Source organism: Protopterus annectens, chromosome 7.part0 (genome assembly GCF_019279795.1).
Source record: "Protopterus annectens isolate FY-2018-M chromosome 7.part0, PAN1.0, whole genome shotgun sequence".
NCBI classification, from domain to species: domain Eukaryota; kingdom Metazoa; phylum Chordata; order Ceratodontiformes; family Protopteridae; genus Protopterus; species Protopterus annectens.
Genome location: NC_056739.1, coordinates 543,598,757 through 543,613,471, shown reverse-complemented (window position 1 = coordinate 543,613,471; position 14,715 = coordinate 543,598,757).

The window sequence follows — 14,715 nt, the reverse complement described above, 5'->3', positions numbered from 1 at the left end:
GACAGTCTCAAATAAATAAAGAAAACATCTAAGCTACACTTTACTATATTCCCATCTGAATCTAAAAGAGCAACTATGCCCTAAAAACTTACTTACAGCAAGGGAAGTGCAAAAGTGAATGGATGTTTCCAGTTAATGTTGTTAGGTCAAAGACAAAATGCAAAATGCACAGTCTCCTTCTGAGACAATTCTTAAATTAATATCAAATATTACTGCTGGGTTAGCTTAGATGACATCACTTTTTGTCACCTGCCTTCAGTTCCCAAGCTAACCCCCCTTTGTCAGAAACTAAAATAATTTTAGCATCTCCTTATGAAGAATAGATATCTCTCAGATGTTTGCAGATCCTGGAATTCATAAAACAAGAAAACACTTCTACATCTTAAACCTAGTAATTACTTCTCTTTCAAGACAATACAAAAAACTTCTAGCTCTAGACATTGTGTCTGCTACTGCATGGAAACTGAGAGATAACAGCTCTTTTTTTATGTGGTTATGAAACAATTTAATTTCAACTATTTTCTCTGAATTTTGTTTTCAAATTAACCTCCTATGTTCCAGTTTCCATTAAACATATACATCTAAACAGTCACAAGTGTGCAGGTACATTCCTGTTTTGTTTCAATAGGGCATGCTATGGTTAGCTTAGTACTTTATACAGAGTTCTGTATAAATCATATCAATATTCACAAATGACATAGAATTATTTACAAAATTCCAAGTAGCTGGCTGGCAGAATTTCCCTTTGTCACAGTGGGGTATAGGTCTGATTGACTGGCAACACAATGAGAGTACAAACTAACACTGTTAGATCTTTGAGGTTTGTAAATAGATAGCAGATACTTGTGACAGGTGCGTAGGTCATGAGATGGAATATAGTGTTGAAGTAGTGATGATGTAGTTGGCAAAAATGAGGAGTTGTACAGTAATTTGTGAGTTAATGCTAGTTGATTAAAGGTGAGAAGGTGGGGTAGTTCGAGCCAATTTAGGGACTTGAGAGCAAAGCAATGGTGAGAGTAGTAGGCCTGCCCTGTGGCAAATTTAGCTACTTTATTATAAAATTGACTAAGTTTTGCTTTGAGGAAAGAGTGAAGATTGGTTAAGATAGGTGAAGCATATAGAAGGGAGTATAATAGATAGGTGGCGGCAAGGGTTACTATTGTGGAGTTGGAGAGTAATGTCTTAGCCCTATATATCAAGCTAAATTTTTGATTATTTTTTTATGATGTTGCAGATATGTAGGTCAAACTTAAGATTGTTGTCAGTAGTTACACCTAACAGTTTTGTATGTGAAACCACATTGATTAAAGTATTGTTCCGAGAAGTAATAACAAAGCTGGAGGCATCTGGAGGAAAGTGTTTTGGTAAAAATAGTAGAAGTGTAGCTTTTTGGGGAGTTAAGTAGTAAATGGTTGTTGGTGAACCAATACTCAATGGAACTTGAATGCTTCTTGCATTAAACTCTGCAGATTAGAGAGAGTCCTGGCAGAGCAGATTAATGTAGAGTCATCAGCACATTGAATTAAGGTGGCTTGTTTGCTGGCAGTATTAAGATGGTTAATAAACAGTTCTAACAGGTAAGTAAGGAGAGAAGTTAGAGTTCCATTTTACAGATTTATATCTGTTAGAGTGATAGCTAGTGAACCATCATAAAGATGTTTTGGTTAAGCCCAGAAGAGATAGTTGGGATAACAGTTGGGGGTGGGAGACAGTATCAAAGGCTTTGGATAGATCTAAGAACAGAGAACATACAAAGTTTCCTGAGTCATGAGCTTTGTTGACAGTGTCAGCAAAGGTTAGTACAGCAGTGATGTACTCACTACTAATAATACTAATCACTAATCAATACTAATAATATACTAATACAGTAATATACTAATAATAAAACAAATGCAAACCAATTTAACAGAGTGACCATTGTCTAAGTGCAATAATGCTCTCCAATATAGGCATTAAAGTGAAATAATGGACCTTCCAGGAATGCTGAGGCCCTCTGCCTGAGGTGTCAAGTATCACAACACCCCTGGGCAGTCCAATATTTTTCTGTTACACCCACCCTGTCAAGCATTATTGCTTGTGTACTTTGACCATTTGTATTCTCTCTGTTCACTGTCCTGTACTTCCTTCATCATGTGTGTGATGTTGTGTCCTTCTTTTATACTATATTGTACATAAATTTGGTGTTTATTATTTCAACACTGATATTATGATGTTACATGCTTTAAATCAATATGCAGCTTTATAACCATATATGGTACATGATTTATGTCTTGTCTGCCTCTATCCTCAGTTGTGACTGAAAGAAGAACTAAGAACATTGTTATCCTGATTTGCAAATAAAAAAGTAAGTGATTTGTTGAGATCTACATAGTTTGTTAGGTGAGATTAAGGTAATCAAACAGAATGACATATGTTTATTACCAGCCTTAACATTCCTTTAACCATCTATGTTAAATGACTTACTTTGTTCCTCAGATTGGTTTCATACAAAACTAATGTAGTTTAAAACAGAACATGCATTATTGTGGTGGAACTCACCTTTGCGGCATGATTGTTCTATTATTACTTTTTTTCTTTTTTTGGTTCTTGGTTAACATGCTGAGTTGTGAAACAAACATCAGCTGCTTTTTAATACAGTAGTTTACTGAGCTGGTCTCCCTTTTACTGCCCGATACCTTTAACTACAGATACTTGACATGATTTTTCTTGCCTAGGTAAAGTAGATAACATTGCTCACTCTGTTACTACATTTTCAGTGTGTTAGAATAGTATACCCTTTAACTTGATATTACCGCTTTTTGCTCCAAGCATTTAAAAAATACCAAAGAATGCTCAATCACTCAAAGTACAACAGTTAAGTGTTCTATAGGTTTATTTGCAATTTGATTTACATAACACACGGGAAAATATACCAGGAAATATTATCATCAAGAATGCACAAACTGTAGTATTAAAATGTTATTTTTTTGTCAAAATAATTTTTATTGTATCATGTGACTTATTATGTCCGTACAACTGTGAAGGCAATAATGAAAACAACTTTTTACAAAAATTGATGAAAGTAATAATATATCTTTTATTAATAAAATGATCAGCTATAACATAAATAGCTGGTAACGTTATTGGAATAGCATCTGTACAATTTTACAATTGTGTTACAAAAATATCTACAAAACTAGAAGCTAAATGTCTTCATTCAAAGAAAGCTAAACTGCAATCATATGTATAGGTTCATAGGTAAGTACTAGGTTCGCTGCTCTTCTGGCCATTTTAAGCCTAGCCAGTTTCCCTTTTAGTGCTCAGAATAACCTATCCCATTTGGTTATAGACTGGTCTTACTCATTCCATGGTCAATAATTATGTATTATCAATAATAAGAATAGCTGGGATCATACAATAGATAATTTGAGAGGACCCTTGCATGGGATAAAGCATTTTAAGAGATGCCTCTGTCCATTAGTAGTACAGGAGGCAATCCTGGGGTGAATTATTTGTTTCCCAACCATAGATTCAAATTGTGCTGGAAAATGGACAGGGATGAACTTTGTTTTAAGTGGATGGGGAGTCTGTTCCACAGCAGCAGTATCTTCTGCGAAACATACCTCCCCCTCCAAACCAATCTGTTCATCTTGCAGAAGAGGTTTAGATCCCTACACTGAGTATATCTGATGCCACTTGACTTGCTGATGAGCAGTAAATTCATCAGTAATAGGATGGAGGATGCCTTGTTGCCAGACATAAGTCACCTCTTAGCTGTCTGTAGGATACCAAGTGCAGTGATAGGTCTTTGAGTCAGTCCATGTAGGATGTGATGTTTAGGCCTTGTATCATTTTAGTAAGGTATCTCAGTGGGCATTCCAGTGTTGCATGCGTCTGGACAAATACATGCCAAAGGTGTCATTATATTCAATGACTGGCCTAATGATGGATGAGTGAAGGGGAACAATGACATCTCCAGATCTAGATGCACTTCTTTGTTTAGAAGCTATACAATGTAGAATGACTTTCTTACAGCAACAGACACATGTTGGTCAAAAGTTAGGTCACTGACCACATAAGTTCCAAAATCTCAAACAACTGGGTCACCCCCAGGGGAGTATTGTCAATGTGGTAGTTCCCTGTGGTAGATGGCTTCCCAAAGGATTCAATAATGCATTTTTGGCATTTAGTTTCAGATCATGATGTTGACACCAGTTATTTGTTTGGGACAAACTTTCCTGCAGGATGGCTAAGTCATTTGGGGATTCAGTGATGGCTCCTAGCTTACAGTCATCTGGAAACTTAGTCAACTAGGCTAACTTTTTATTAAAATTCTTTACAGTTTTTTAGTCACTTTTGTTATGAGTATTTTGTAGTCATCATTATCAGGTAAAGCTATTGTACCTTTGCAATCTATTATTAGGGCACATTCTGCTTTTTAGACCCATTATGTGCCTTTTTTATTTTAGTTTAATATGGCTACTATGAGATAGTTATGATCAGCCCACATCTGAATCAATTTAACAGCGATTTTCTTTTTTTTTTTCTTTTTTCTGATGTTGCAAGGATTTCTTTGTTTGTACATGCTTTGGGGATCTGTTAACCACTGTGTCATCTTTTCTCTTTGCATATGTTCTGCTAGGAAATCTGGTAGAAGTTTGGCATCCTTTGTTTGTTACATTAACCACACTTCAATAATAATTATTTTCCCACACAATTTATGTGCTCTTAAGTATTTGGACCTGTTAACAGGAAAATTAATTACTGTTATTTCCTTTAGGATGGTTGACTGGGTAGCAATAATGAATTTAACTACTGAAGCAAACATACAAAGAGAACTCACTTTTCCTCCTTAACAGTTAAATATCAATTTAAAATGGCTTTGTTGTTAAGCCAGATTCTTTTTGTTAAGTCCGAAGGAACTTAGCCTTCCATAAATAAATTTCCAGAGACTGATGACTAAGGGGTTAATTCCAAAAAATATAAGGAATATCAGCACCAATATGACCACAAATTAAGCAATTGGGTAATAAATGAGGGTAGAGAGAAACTTTCTCTATTAAGGCAGGATATGCATTAAAATAAATTATAAATTGGGTATATGACATTTTATTTTAAATGTGCCTTCTTTGACAGTTGGTTGTCGGGTTGGCAACTCGGCACCATAAAAATCCACTGCCAATCATTAGCAAACCGGAGTTCCACTGTGGTGACCCCTAACCGGGAAAAGCCGAAAGACATTACTGTTACATTTTATTTTAAATGGAATACAGGCTAGAAGGATGAATTTCAAAATTTCCCACAAATTGCTATTATTAAAGCTGTTATCTAATTTCCATGAACAATAGCAGAACAAGCAATAACTATATTTCATTTTTAAGACAGTTTCATATGCTGTGAAAATAGGTTTGGATCCCAATAATGTTTGCTTCAACAACAAAGCGTATCATTGTAAAATAGTGTTTTATTAAAATTAATTTTCAATGAAGCCCATATATTATTTGTTACAGAGGAATAACACCTGGGTAGGTGAAAAATATCACAGACTTAAACAGCATGAGAAAAATCCTTTAAATGAGTCAAATATATTGAGTGAAATGTATTGAAAATGCATTGAACGTGTGGGGTGGGAGCATTGTGAACTTCTTGCATTTTCACCAATAAGAATGTCACTCCACCTCTTTTATTATTAACTCCATTCTGCTCTCTTAAACGTTCTCCCTCCAGTTTTCTAACTTATTTTTAAATTTACAAATTAATTGGCCTCACCAGTATTTGTAAATAATGGCATTTTTTGTCAGATGGTTTTAGTTTGCATATGTCAAATTGTAACTTGCTTGATTGTGTGTAACTGCCATTTTAAATGCATTGTCACACCTCATTAACTTGCTTCCTGCAACAGAACTATATTTTGTCTTGTCCTCCTGAGCCTATAAACAGTCCATTCAAATACGTGCTCTGTGCCCTGGTTAACTAATTAACTATACAAATAAAGAAATACTAGGGATTATTGACTATATGGATATATACAAAGACAACTGCAAAGATTTTGCAAAACATTCCCAATTGCGGAATAGTGCAATGCATTAAACAGTTCAACTGTTCCAGTAATTAAATAATGCCAATATAGTTTGGCACTTTAAAGTCACCAGAAGCTTTAATGATTGACAGTTTACAGCAAGTTACCCTAACAGATTTAGGGAACCACATACTTTATAACTTGTGATATTGTCTATTTCATGTCTGCTTATGTCATTTGTAGATATCTCATCTGTAATATGCCTTCTTTCTTATTATTTATCTGTCTATCTTAGTAATATGCCTTCTTTGTTATTACTTATCTGTCTACCTTGGAGCTTTTCTCCCCGCGCCTCCACTGAAAATGGACATTAATCCAGTTGGACTATTCCGGTCAACAAATGTAAAATAAATAATAAATAAAATAAATAATTATTTGTTGTGTATAAACTTTAATGGTTTCAAAGAAACAGTCTGACACAGTAAATTAATAAAGATGAGTCACAACATTTTGAACAATAATGAGATTGTCATTGCTTTCTCTGTAATTAAGTCTTGTGAAGTACTATGTTAGCATTTTTCTCATTATTTTGGTTGTAATTTAAGATATTTTATGCATAAATTAGATCTCGGTGTTGTAGATTGTTGCTGTTTTATAATGGCTGTATCAACTGGGTTCAAAGATAAATAACCATTCTTAAAGAGAATAAAACAGATTTATTTAAATTTTACTTGTAGTTGCATGCAGATGCAAACCATATAGTTGTGCTTTACATTTTTAGGAATATCTCTATTGGGAATAAAAATGCATATTTATATAATTTGCAAAAGCAGTATAATATGACATTTCGGTTTACTATTGAAATTTTCAATCAGCTTCGGTTGGCCGTGTAAAATGTTAACCTGAAATGCTAAATTTCAAATAGGAAACCAATGCGAAAATGAATACATTGGCAAGCATGGTTCAATATATTTGACATAGCAGGAGGTGATGTCACTCAGCTCCTGCTATGCACATTAAAGTACCGTTGAACTCTAAAGTCAATGGTATGTTAATTGTACTGTGCCCCCCACACCCCATGCACATTAAATATACCAACTCTGAGATCGCACTGCAGTGAGGAAATGGGCTAATTCCCTGTTCCTCACTGCAGTGCGACCTTCCTTCACAGCGTCGGTACGTCTCTTGTCAAAAGGTCAAGTGCACCATGCAACTCGATTAAATGTGGTTGACCTATGTTGGTTTGATTTCCTGCCTCTTGTACACTGTGATTTCGAACATCGGACGGTCGACTAACTGCCATTTGGGTAAGTCATAGTAAGCCGACATTTCAATGTCATTTGTTTTTGAAAAAAGTGCAAAGGATTCAATCCTAAGTGATGTTAATAAATGTTCAATATAGAGACTAAAACAAATAGGAATATACACAGCAATCTGGCCTCCTTTCATTGTATAACAAAATAGAATTATAGTAAATTTGATTTATATGTAGAAAAGTGCAGAAACTGAATAAAAAAATCTGGAAAATCCAAAAAATACTTTGTAGCAGTAAATAGAGCATTAACGTGGATCCTACTAAATGTCTTAGCAACAACAGCAACAAACGAAATCCCTGCATTCCTCCTGTGATCATTAAACAACATTTTGTAATTTAGTGCAATGGTTCGTTCACTCACCTGCCAATTGTGCAAAAGTCCTGAATGGAGTGGAGACACTATAACTCATTAACTAGGACTACAACATATATTTTTTATGTATAAATTGTTTTAAATGATTTAGCATTAACTGTTTAGGTTTAATGCAGGTGTGCTTAGCATGGAAAAGAGAATTGTCTTTGACTGATTTACATACAAATCTGTAATCTCGTTATTTTGTATAGAGATGGACAAAGTTGTAGTGATATTATAGTGAATACTTCATAAAACTCAAACATATACCTAGCAGGGCCAGTGGCCTCAGTTTTCTTCCAGATTTGCTGATGTCCTTCATTTCAGTTAGATTAAAAGAACTGTATAATAGTGGATACAATTCTTATACAAACACGTGGAAATCTAACCGCTTAAGGAAAAAATAATTCTGCCTGATGTAAACAATGTAGTAATAAAAGATACTGGTCCAGATTTAATAAAACCTACACTAAGTGTACACTGTTTTGAGTGAACAGACAACACAGACATAACTCACACCTTCTTCCTCCTAATTTTAGTTTTCCTACCAATATTCTTTCAGCTTTAAATATTGACAGTGATTTATAAAGGTTATAATAAAGTGTAGACTATATGCACACTTAATGTAATCTTTCTGAGTAACTAGAAAGCACAACAAATGTGATAAGAATTTTATTGAATACATATTGTGTAGACTTAGTTTATTGAATCTGGCCCACTAACTTAATCCTCAGATTTTCTGATTATTTAATCAGAAGTCTTTACTGAGTCTTATTTGATAGCTCGAGTAAAGACAAAGTTAATTTTTCTCAAGATTTAATATGTTCTAATCTGATGCCGCATGCTACAAAGAGCATACATTGTAACTATGCTGTATGCAAGCATCACTTATTCCAATTTCTACTGATAAACATGTAGCATAAATTGAGGTGTTTAAAGTCCTTGTTCTCAGAAAGGATTAGGCAAAGCTTCTACATGCACCCTGTCCTGTCATATGATGTTAAATGGCTTATTATATCTCCACTGTTATACCACTTCCCCTCCTGTACTGCAGCAAGTCTAGAATGGATTTTGTAAGCTTACTTCTGCAGACCCAGAAACACATCCAGATTAACTTTTAGACATTTGCTTCCTGTGCTACTGACTTTTATGTAGTTGACCTGCAGATGCTTGTCCCCCAATGTCAAAAACTGATAGGTAAATATCTAGAATTTCTGTGAGGCTCTGTTCTTCATGCATATGGACATGTGCTTCACTAAAAACATACAGTTACCCTTGTGGTTCAGTGTAGACAGTCAGAGGAAGGAAAAAAGAGACATGTTGCACCCAATGGACTCCCTGTTGTAGTATTTGAGATTTGCCTGTATTAAAGTTGGACACTGCCTGATGGCTTATCCATCTTGTGTCATCTTTGAGAGGTGATAGTGACATGTGAACATCTCAGTGGTACTTAAGTTTATATTGTTGGTATAGATCAGTTCTCCATCACACTGTGGTTGAAAGCCAGTCATGTACAATGTCAGACTCTCTCAGTGATCATCTCCCAGTCTGTACGACTAGACATCTCATACATCCAGTTAAACAGCATATTTATAAAACAACACGTAACCTTTCCAAGTTTAACCCAGAAATGTTCATTACTATGCTATCATCTATTAACTGGAACTTCTTAAAAATCCCCCCTTAGATGATGCTGTAACTGAATTCAGTACAATTTTTCTAAATATCCTAAACAGCCTTGCACCTCCTAGAAGGAAGAAACTGAAAAGAAATAATGCAATTTGGCTATCCAAAAAGAGCAGAACACTAATGCAGAATACAGAAAAAACACTGAAAGAATGGCAAAAATATGAAACCTCGATATCTTGAAAACTTCAGAATGCTTCACAATCGTACTAAAAAACAAACAATTGAAGACAAAAAACAATGCTATAATAAATTCCAAAATAATACTAAACACTACCATAACAAATTTTGGACATCCATTAAAGAAATCTTACATCCCAGCCAAAAATTCAACCCAAATCCTTCTCCCAATAACTCACCACTCGAAACTGCAAAACAGTTCAACTCTTATTTTATAGATGGTATAACATTTCTAACTAAGGATTCTTCAACATGTAATCCCAACCCTGCCCAACAGCCACATATCACCACATCCACGTTCACCTTCAAACTTGTGCCCACATCCTATATAAAAGTACTCTTAAGGAAACTTAAATTAAACTGTGCTCTTCTCCAGCTGATGATCTTCCGAGTGAGTAAATAAAAATAGCAGCCAATACCATTGCTTATCCTGTGTCTATCCTTATAAATAGCTCAGTCCATGAATCCCACATTCCCTCTCTCTGGACAAAGGCACACATTATCCATCTGTATAAAGGAGGAAATTCAACAGACATGAATAACTTTAGACCTATAGCAATCTTATTTCCCTTTGCCAAAATACTTGAAAAATGTACTCTAGAACAACTGCTAGACTATCCCCTGAAGGAAGAACTCCTATCCCTACACAATAAGGCTTCTGTCCTTCCCATAGTACTAGCATTGCCCTTCTGACCTATATAGATACTGTCAATAAAGCTAGAGATAACGGCAGACTAGTCTCTTCCTTATTTCTAGACTTGTCTAAAGTCTTTGACACAGTTTGTTACATCAAACGTCTTCAAATGTCCTCACTAGGTCTCTCTCAGCCTACCCTTCTATGATTCAAAAGCTAATGTCCAATAGGTATAATTCAGTAAAATGGCAGTCTATGCTCTCTCCTTACCTCCCAGTCACCACAGGTGTACCACAAGGCTCTATCCGTGGTCCCCTCCTCTTTAACATTTTCACCAACACTCACTATACTTCCGCATAACAGGCCACCATAATACAATATGCAGATGATTCCACTCTCATTTGCATATCAGACAACATCATACAGCTCCAAGAAAATTACTCCGCAACTTTAGCACCCACTGAAACATGGCTTTGTAACTCACAACTCATGTGCAAACCAAAAAAAGATCAATCTACTACTTTTTTTCCCTAAACCCCTCTCTCATGAAAAAACTAAATTTAAAATCCTCTCTCTTGATAATCCAACTACTGAAATCACTTTTCATAGCAAACTATTAGGGGTGAAGGTGGAAAAAAAATCTTACATTCGACCTGCACATACAAAATTGCATAAGAAAAACTCATCATAGTTCATAGTTCATAGTTCAGTACTAGGCTAACTGCCCTTGCGAGCCATTTTAAGCCTAGCCAATTATTCCCTGTGAGATTCAAACCCTGTACCTTGTGTTTCTAAGGCAAACACCTTAACCATTAGGCCACCCTCCCAAGCTAGGGATTCTTTACAGAGCCAACAACTTTCTCACTGATACAACTAAAACTACACTTTTCACTACTTATCTCCTCCCAACTCTTCTTTATGTTGCTGACATCCTTATTAACCTCCAGACTTCACAAAAACTGAAACTTGAACAATTGTATAACAAAGTTGCTGAGTTTGCATCACATAGCCCTTTCAGAACCCACCACTGTATGGCACTGAAAAGCCTAAATTGGATAGAAGTGCTACATCAACTAACATATACACAACTTCTTACCACCTATAAAATTATTCAGAATCCACCTGGCTGTCCAACATTAAAAACATTCAACACAGCTATGTTCCCAGCTGGTCACTGGAATTCAGAGACCAAACAACTCCTGTCTATAAACCTAGTAAATCTGCTGGATATTGTATATACTCGTACAAAGTCGCTAAGGCATGGAACTCCCTACCTGTATCCATCAGGTCCATACCCACCATTTTACCTTTCAAAACCACTCTGAAAGACTTCCTAGCCAAAATCTGGCTCTGTTCTTGCTCAAAACCAGGATAACTTATATCCTTAAATGTAAACAAGTACGTTTTTATTCCTGATACCATTTTTCTCTCCCTTCTTCACTTACTTCCTTACTGCTATCTAATTCTTTTCTCTGATTCTTTGTACCACAAGCCATTTGTCTCTGTACAAAGACTTTACTTACATCCCATCAGACAACACAAATAGATCGAATGCTGCAGTCTCTCTACCTTCAACACAGAAGAGTTCAGTAATATACTTAGCTCTATTAACTCTGAAGCCAACCACTAGAAGATGCGGTTCTGAACTTTATTCACATTTTCCTGGATACTCTTAACTCCCTTGTGCCCCTCAGGAAAAACAGAGTCAAAGCTCACTATGCACCATGGCTCTCCCATTCTACCTGAACCCTTATGCCCAACAGGGACACAGCTTGGAAAATATAGCTTAAATCCAAATCCCCCAACACCTTCAAACCTACAAACAACTTTGTAACCGTACAAAAAAAGGAGTCAACATGGATAAAAACACTCCATCAAAACAACCCCCAAAAATTCTGGAATACCATAAACAAAATCCAGAACCCTGGGTCTCCAGGGATACTAAATCCATTCTCAAACCTTTCTCCTTCTGAAACTGCCACTGTATTCGACTCCCACTGCCATTGATTCCATTAACAAATTAAAGCAATATTTCTCAAACCCTTACCCCCACACCACCATTCTCACTTCCTGAAAACATACCCACTTTCTCTCTTAAACCAGTCCCTACCACCTACATAAAATCTTTCCTTAGCAAACTTAAACTGTGCTCTCTGTCAGCGGATAATGTCCCTCCTGAATTCCTCAAACTTGCTGCTAATTCAGTTGCCTTTCCTATTTCCATCCTAATTAACAGATCTCTTCAAGAATTATTAATTCCTTCTATTTGGAAACAATTTTACATGTTTCACTCCACAAATGTGGACAATCTATAGAACTCACTAACTTTAGGCCCACTGCTATTCTGTCCCATCTCTCTAAAATTCTCAAAAATTGTATTCACAAACAACTTCTAGAACATTTCCTAAACAGAAATCTTCTCACATCATCTCAACATGGCTTCTGCCCTAACCACAGCACAAGTACCTCTCTACTTTCCTTCACATATACCATCATTAAAGCTAGAGAAAACAATAACCTTGTATCTGCCCTTTTTCTGGACCTCTGCAAAGCCTTCACACCATCTCTTATCCCGTACTTCTTCTTAAATTGTCTGCTCTTGGCTTCTCTATCTCTACTCTGAACTGGTTCTCCAGCTGCCTTTCTAACCACCAACAGTCTGTTGAGTGGCTTTCCTCCTTCTCCAACCTCTTCCCTATTAATACCGGTGTACCTCAAGGCTCCATTCTTGGGCCAATACTTTTCAACATCTTCACCAACTGTCTTCATACATCCTGTTGTCCCTCTTCCATTTTCAGAACATTAATGACACCACCATCATCTGCTCCTCTGATAATCTCCACCACCTGCAAACTCTTACTCAAAAATCCATTAACTCAATAGAAAGCTGTCTAAACAAAAAACAAGTTATTCTCAATGCACACACAAAAAAGCAAACAGCTTATATTCCTCCCCAAATCTCTATCTCATCAAAAATCATTCTTTACCATTACTTCTCTTGACAACACGCCAAATGAAGTAATGACACACATTAAACTCTTGGGCATTATCATGGATGATAAACTAAAATTTGACCTACATGTTCAAAACTGCATAAAAAGAAATCACCAACAACTGGGCATGTGTTACAGAACAAAAGAATCCTCACCAATGACACTAAACTTGCCCTTGCTAATGCTCATCTACTCTCCACCCTACCTCATGCCTGTCCTATACTAACCAGTCTACAATCTATGCTTAAAACAAAGATAGAGCTCTGCTACAACAAAATTGCTAGATTTCCTGCTAACCAACCTTATAACTCATACCACAGTATATCTCTAAAAATCCTCAAATGGCTTGAGCTACCTCACCATGTCCTCTTCTCACAACTTTTCCTCTCACTTCATAATAAATAAACCCATCTCCTGTCCTTTCATTGCTCCAATCCTCACTTTCTATACACACAACTGCTCACTCTGTATCTCTGAACAACTTCTGCTAGAAATCTACAAGCCTAAAATATCCCTAGGTCATTTCCTTTACATCTATACTGTTGCTCTAGCCTGGAAGAAAATACCTCTAACCATCCGATCCATCCCAAACAGACTCTGCTTCATGAAAGCCTTACGAGAAAACTCCTTAACTCCTGGTTTTGCCTTAGTACTGCCTAACCTCCCACCTACCTACCTCACTTCTCTACCTCCTCCTCTAATTTCCACTCCTGATCCCCCCTACCCATTATCATCCTTCTTCTGTGCTACACTACACTCTTCCCCCATACTCACTCCTAATCTTCCTCTATCTCCCCTCCTATCCCCCAATAATTCTTCCTCTTACATCCACGTCCCTCCACTCTTCCCCTTTACTCACATCCTTTTTTCTCCTTCTCTTCTACCTACATCATTTTTTTCTTCTCCTGAACTCCTCACATCTACTTGTACAGCATTGCAGATAGTTCTGCTCTCCCTTGAAACCTTTTCTGCTGCTGCAACTTATTACTAAACCTTGCAATTCTCTCTGATAACTTACCCTATCTTCTTATATCACTACTAAATCTTGTAATCATACTCACACCATGTTTTTAACATCACTATGTTTAATCTGTCTTTGCTTGTTAAGTATGGAAATTCTTAACCATTACTATCATTATTTTTATATTTTTATCTTTTATTATTATTCTTGCTGTTTTGCTGGAACATTTCTTCCCGGGCCTCCGCTGAAAAAGGGCTCACATCCAGTCGCACCTATCCCAGTTAACAAATGTCAAAATAAATATGTAAAATAAAATAAGCCTGTTTTTCCTTTGCTTCATGTTGCAATTCCCATTTGTATTGCACTAACTTACCTTTAATTTCTCTACAAACTGTCTAAAATTTCTCTAAATATGAAATGACTGTCATATACCTTGTATCAGTTCATAACCAATGTTTTTATATTATGTCTAATTTGTTATAATTATTTAAACTGGATATGTTTTTGTTTTATTTTTGAAGATTGTAAAATTATTGTTGTTAAAATGTTTTGTAATAATTTGGAACTTTTCTCCTTGGGCCTCTGCTGAAAATGAG